Consider the following 5,674-nt stretch of genomic DNA (forward strand, 5'->3'; position numbering starts at 1 on the left):
CAGGAATGGGGATGTTGCGTAGTGTAGGGGTGAGCTTGACATTGGCAATATGGGCAACTTTGTCTAGACTTTGCCATGTGCAGGTGTGGTGAGCTAGAATATGGAGAAAAAGTCATCCTGTGTAAATAGGTGGGATCTCCCTTATCATAAATTGTAGCTAAATGGGGTTCATTGAATGTATTTATTCTAGTGGAACCAGGAACTTTACTAGGCTGATGTGAGAAATTTAAGTGAGGTGTAGAATAACAGCTTGCAAGATATACTAAATAAATTTGCTTAAATTGGATAATTTCTTGCAAAAAAACCCAACAAGCCATATATACTATAAACACAGCTGCCCTTTTGCAGAGCTATTGCTGCTTTGGTTACAGTCTGAGCTTAGCAAGATTTTCAATGCTCAGAAAGAAAATCTGGTTTCATAGAGAAATTAACCTGAGTTAAGAAGTTGACATTGTAATCGGATCTTGGGCTGAGTTGTTTCTATTAGACTACTTGAAAAACTGCTCTTAGCTGTAATATTAGCAGAGGTATTGAAAGAAACATAGGGTAAATTTGTCTAATTATCTTGGTGTTCCCTCTTTCATGCAGAGATCCAAGTCCCCTGAATTCTTTGCGCTGTCTATATCTTAGTTCATACCCAAGATTTGCTCTGGAGTAAACTAACCAGACTTTAGTGTGAGCAGGGAGCAGGTTTTTCCGCTCTGCTTCCAAATGCAGACAGTAGGATAATGCGCATTAGAAATCAGGTCCCACATAAAATGCAGCTGTGAGTCAGTCTGCACCAGCTCTTTCATGGATCATGGAGGCTTTCCAGCACAAATAGCAAAGCCAATGTCAAATCATTCCACTGTCTAGGGCTGTCCATGTGGGACAGCATCATCTGGCACACAGTGGTTGTACCAGAATGTATCAGAAATCCAAATTACCATTTCTAACACAGTGACTGTGTTAGCTTTTCACCGCATCTGTGTCACTGACATGGCAGTGACTAGGAAGTTGCCTTCATCAGTGGCTACATTATTACCTTAAATAAACTTCACTGGAAACTCCAGTGTCACAAACCCAAAGTTTTTCAGCTGGATCTCTCCTGCTAATATCCTTTGCAGCTGTGTAAGCTGTGAATCACAAAGGAGGACAACTAGGGAGGTAAGCAGAGGGAGTGAGTAAGCTCTCCTTCAAGCAGAGCTGTTGGTCAGGGGCATGGAGCCGCATCTTGCTCTGCTGCTGCTTGTCTGTGCCATGGCCCAGCAGTGGGCAGTGAGCGGGGCCCTGTGGCTCTGAGTGAATAAAAGGTTGGAAAATACCATCAGGTGTGCAGTATCTGTTTCAAAGATGGTAGTGGGGGAGTCAAGAATCATGCTAGAGCCATAGACGGAGTCTGGATTGCATTTGTTCTTACATTTCTCTAAAGTTGAGGAAACACCAGGATTATATTGCAGATCTTTTGTTGTACAAATCAGGAATGGTTGAAAGATTTGAGAAGATGAAGAACTGTTCTTCATTTGAGAAGGAAATAAATTTTTACTGGAGGGCCTGAGAGGTGCTGAATTGAAAGTTCTCCCTGTCTTTTGCCATGTGCCTTAAACCTAGAATAAGTCACTGTGCCAAAGCGGTTGTGAGGAAGCACAGTGATACTGATCAGAATAACAGTCAGCAGTCTCCTTGTGCCAGTGGCCTGTCTTCAAGTTTGTGTTGCAGAAGGAAACTAGAAGGACAGCTACCAGATGTCTTTGTAAATGCTTGTAGATTCCTCCTCCCAACCTCAACGACAGCCAGAGAAAACATTTTTGAGCAGTTTTAAGCTGTCTGAAGGATGGAGCTGACAGTAAAAGAGAATGAGGTAAGTTGGCAATGAATTTAGAAAGTAAACAGTAGATATGATAGAGACATCTGGGAGGAGTGCAGGTCATGGTTAAGTTGGTCAGTAGGCTATTGGACGTTAATGTTCCGCATGGATGTAGTGGATCATGATGGAACTTTTTAAGGGAGAAGATATGCTACAGTAAATAAAATTAAGGTAATGGCAGCCTTTATCTGTTAACTTTGTCTGTAGTGCTGAAAGGCTAGAGGTAGCTAAATTTTCGAGTACTTTATAAGTATAGTCACTCAGATGTAGCTCAGATGTGAAGATATAGAAGGACAGCCAAAAAAAGAGATCTGCATTGATAACCAGCAGAGAAACTACTTCTGTGGTTTGTTGCTATGAAGCAAGGGATAGCATCCAACCTTTCCTGGTATTTGCCAGACTCACCTTGAACTGATATCTAGAATTCTATGGAATATCAAAGCAAAGGAAACTAGACAGGAGGAAGAAAGTCTGAGTAAAGTAACTGAAAAGTAACTGAAAGACCAACACAGAATTGCAGAAAAGAAAATGCATGTGAAAGTAAAGAAGGTTTCAGTGAGAGGAAAATCAAGGGAGATGGAAGGCAAGGGAGATTTTCTGGTATTTACCAGAGCTGACAGAGATAATGGCTAATGGGTAAAGGATATGGGTGGAATCTGAATGCCATGTTTTTTCTAAGACCAAAAGTAACTTTGTTTTAAAGAAATTGCAGAGGATGCAAGACAAAAGCTGGGTTGTAAAAAGGTTCAGAGTGTAAGTGGCCAAGAAAAATTCCCTTCGAGAGTGGGTAACTACAGGAGCTAGTCTATTTAATGAGTTGGAGGAAGCTGGTAGTATTGATTTGAGACTAAGACAGTTCTATGACAACATTTGGGCTAAATGGCATCACAGGAAAGAGGGACCAGGCAGGGTTGTGTGTGTATGCAGGACTTGTACTGGTGGGAGGTTGAACAGAGGACTGGGGGATCAGAGCATCTCCCTTATAAGGAAAGGCTAAGAGAGCTGGGCCTCTAGCCTGGAGATGAGAAGGCTGAAGGGAGACCTTATTCATGCCTGTAGGTTCAGGGTGGGTGCAAGGGGGATGGACACGGGGCAATAGGCACAAGCTGGAACACAGGAAGTTCCATTTAAATACAAGGAAAACCTCCTTTACAGTGAGGGTGACAGAGCACTGGAACAGGCTGCCCAGGGAGGTTGTGGAGTCTGTTTCTCTGGGGATATAAAAAACCTGCCTGGATGCAGTCCTGAGTAATGTGCTCTAGGACATCCTGCTTTAGTGGGGGAGTTGAACTAGATGATCGCTAAAGGTCCCTTCCAACTCTGACAATTCAGTGATTCTGTGACAGAAGTAGTATAGCAGGCAGCAAGGCATTAAAAATGCCAGTGCTGGAAGACAACAGACTCACCCAGCTTCTGCTTAAACCCTGCAGATTTACCTTTGAAACATGACCTATCTGACAGGGTTAAAGCTTCAGTGACTCATTCTCCTCTGGATGGTGAAGATTTGCAAGAAGACTGAGCCAGCTTTAACCCAGCTGTGATCATGCTGCCCATTCAGCTAAACCACGTTAGATCAATGTCCCCTTGCACAGAGGAGGGAAAGTTCTTTTAAGAAACAAAATTTACTGGATGGAACTTTGTCAAGGTAGTAATTAGATATTACTAAATTGTATCTAACAATAGATACAATGTGAAAATACATTTGGCTTCCTATGAAAATTGTGCACATTCCCTAGATGGTTGCATGAAATCAGATCCTGCACTGCTGTGCTCCTGCATAAACAAATCTCTCCAGGTGACCCTACCAGCACTGTGGGAAGAACAACATTGGAAAGGGAAACATGACAGAAGCTTAAAAAAGATGATGCAGCACAGTTAATTTAGCATTGACTGGGCAAATTCCATTACTGAGACACTAACAAGTGAAAGAATAGGAATACTTAACCCAATGAGACAGAGAATGCACTAATAAAACCACTTCTATCAACAGATTAAAAAAGGGGGGATGCCTTTATTTAGTCCTGTTACTTCTTTCCTCAAGTGTCTGCTTATGTTTCTTTTTGCTACCTTAGTGTTTTGAGCATCAGAATTATTGCCATATTCCTAAAGCTTGAAAGCAAATGGGAAATCAACAGTCCCAGGCCTAACCTTATTTCCTGTCCTACAATGCAGAGACAACCCAAGAGACCTTTAAGGTGGGTGTGAAAGACATTGTCTGAGAGTGTTGTTGTGTTTGTTTTTTGTTTTTTTTTTACTTTGCTTACTTCCTTAGCCTCAATATTGGCAGCTAGCACTATAGGTGTTTTATGATCTTTATCTCTGGCCTTACCCTCTGTGAATGGGCAGCTCCATATCTCCTGTGCACTAAGTCTGGCTCTTAAAGGCAGCTTAGCTGTTAAATAAATTTAAAAAAAATAGAAAAGAAAATTAAAACTTACTGTGGAGTAAAGCATCAGAGCTTCTCCAGGAGCACTCAGAGGCAACAGCAGGAGAAACTGCTGACCAGCATTCTCTCTCTCTCTCCCCCTATCCTGTCTTGCTGTCTCTTGAGCCAAGTGAACCCCTACATTGTCCCTGCTTGTGCTGGTGCTACAATGCTGGCAAAGCCTGGCTCAGGACATTGTGTGTCTCTGGCCCCATGTCCAGCTGCACACTGCATAGCAGTGACTGCCTGTGGAAAGGCATGTGCTATAGCCCTGTCCTGATGGAAGATGTCCACTGGGCAGAGCACAAAGTAGAGAAGTTGTCTTTCTGCTATGGCAAAAAATTTTCAAGGAGCCAAAATGAGACTTTATTTGCCAGTCATGGAGTTTTTAAATGAACAGATCATCTTACCTATGTTTCTGCTGGAAAGAAAAATGTGACAGGAAGCAATCTTTGATTCTGTACCACAGCCAGCCTAGAACTGTGTACAGATGTGTTTAATCCTAGTATAATCAATTGATGGATGAGGTAGGAAGATGTTTTTACTATATGTTTTGGTATTGGACTTTATTTTTAGGTCAGATTCATCAAAGATGATGGAAAAGTGACTCTTGGTTTAATTTAGCTTTCTATTTTCCTCACTAGTTCTTTGTGCTCTGTTTAAGCAGAAGACACCTCTAGCATCTACTGGCTTCATGGGTTGCACATTTGTGATCAAGCCTCTTGAACTCAAACTTTCCAGTTGTTTTCAGTTAAGTTAAACTGTAAAATTGGATGAGGCAGCTACCCCTAACTTTTCTATAGGAGCATTTAACTATTAAAAATGCACATTATACTGCTTTATTCTGAAAATTATATGCTTTTACCTAGTGCATTGCTACCTAATTGATTTTCTACAACACTTTCTCTGCAAGTCCTCTGAAGCAATTTGTACAGAACTTGATAACCAGATTTTAAATGTTGCACTGACTTCCTTGAATCATTATTAGTAGTTTGGCCAATTATTGGAAATGTCATCTATCTGGAATGAGTAAACAACATTAGTAATTTGACAAAGGTTGTATGGCCTCTTTTGAAATGGTAATTCTTTAGTGTTACTTTTAAAGTATCTGTTACTACTAAAATATCTCTGGTAACAGTCAAACAATTTATGAGGCCATTTCTTAAAGCTAAATTAATCTACTGGCCAGACTTAGATTTAAAAAACTTCTAAAAACACCGGAAAAACAAACCAGTTTGGCAAATGTCAACTTTCTTATGGGTCATAAAATGTTTTATTTATTAAAGTTAAAAAATAGTGGTGTTTTTTTCCTTCCTTTTAGTATAATTAACCAATCATGACATGAAATATGGTAGATTCTGCTAAGAAATACAGGCCAAATTAGTTCATTTTTTTCTAAACTG

Source organism: Chaetura pelagica, unplaced genomic scaffold (assembly GCF_000747805.2).
Source record: "Chaetura pelagica isolate M959 unplaced genomic scaffold, ChaPel_1.0 scaffold3, whole genome shotgun sequence".
Lineage (NCBI taxonomy): Eukaryota > Metazoa > Chordata > Aves > Apodiformes > Apodidae > Chaetura > Chaetura pelagica.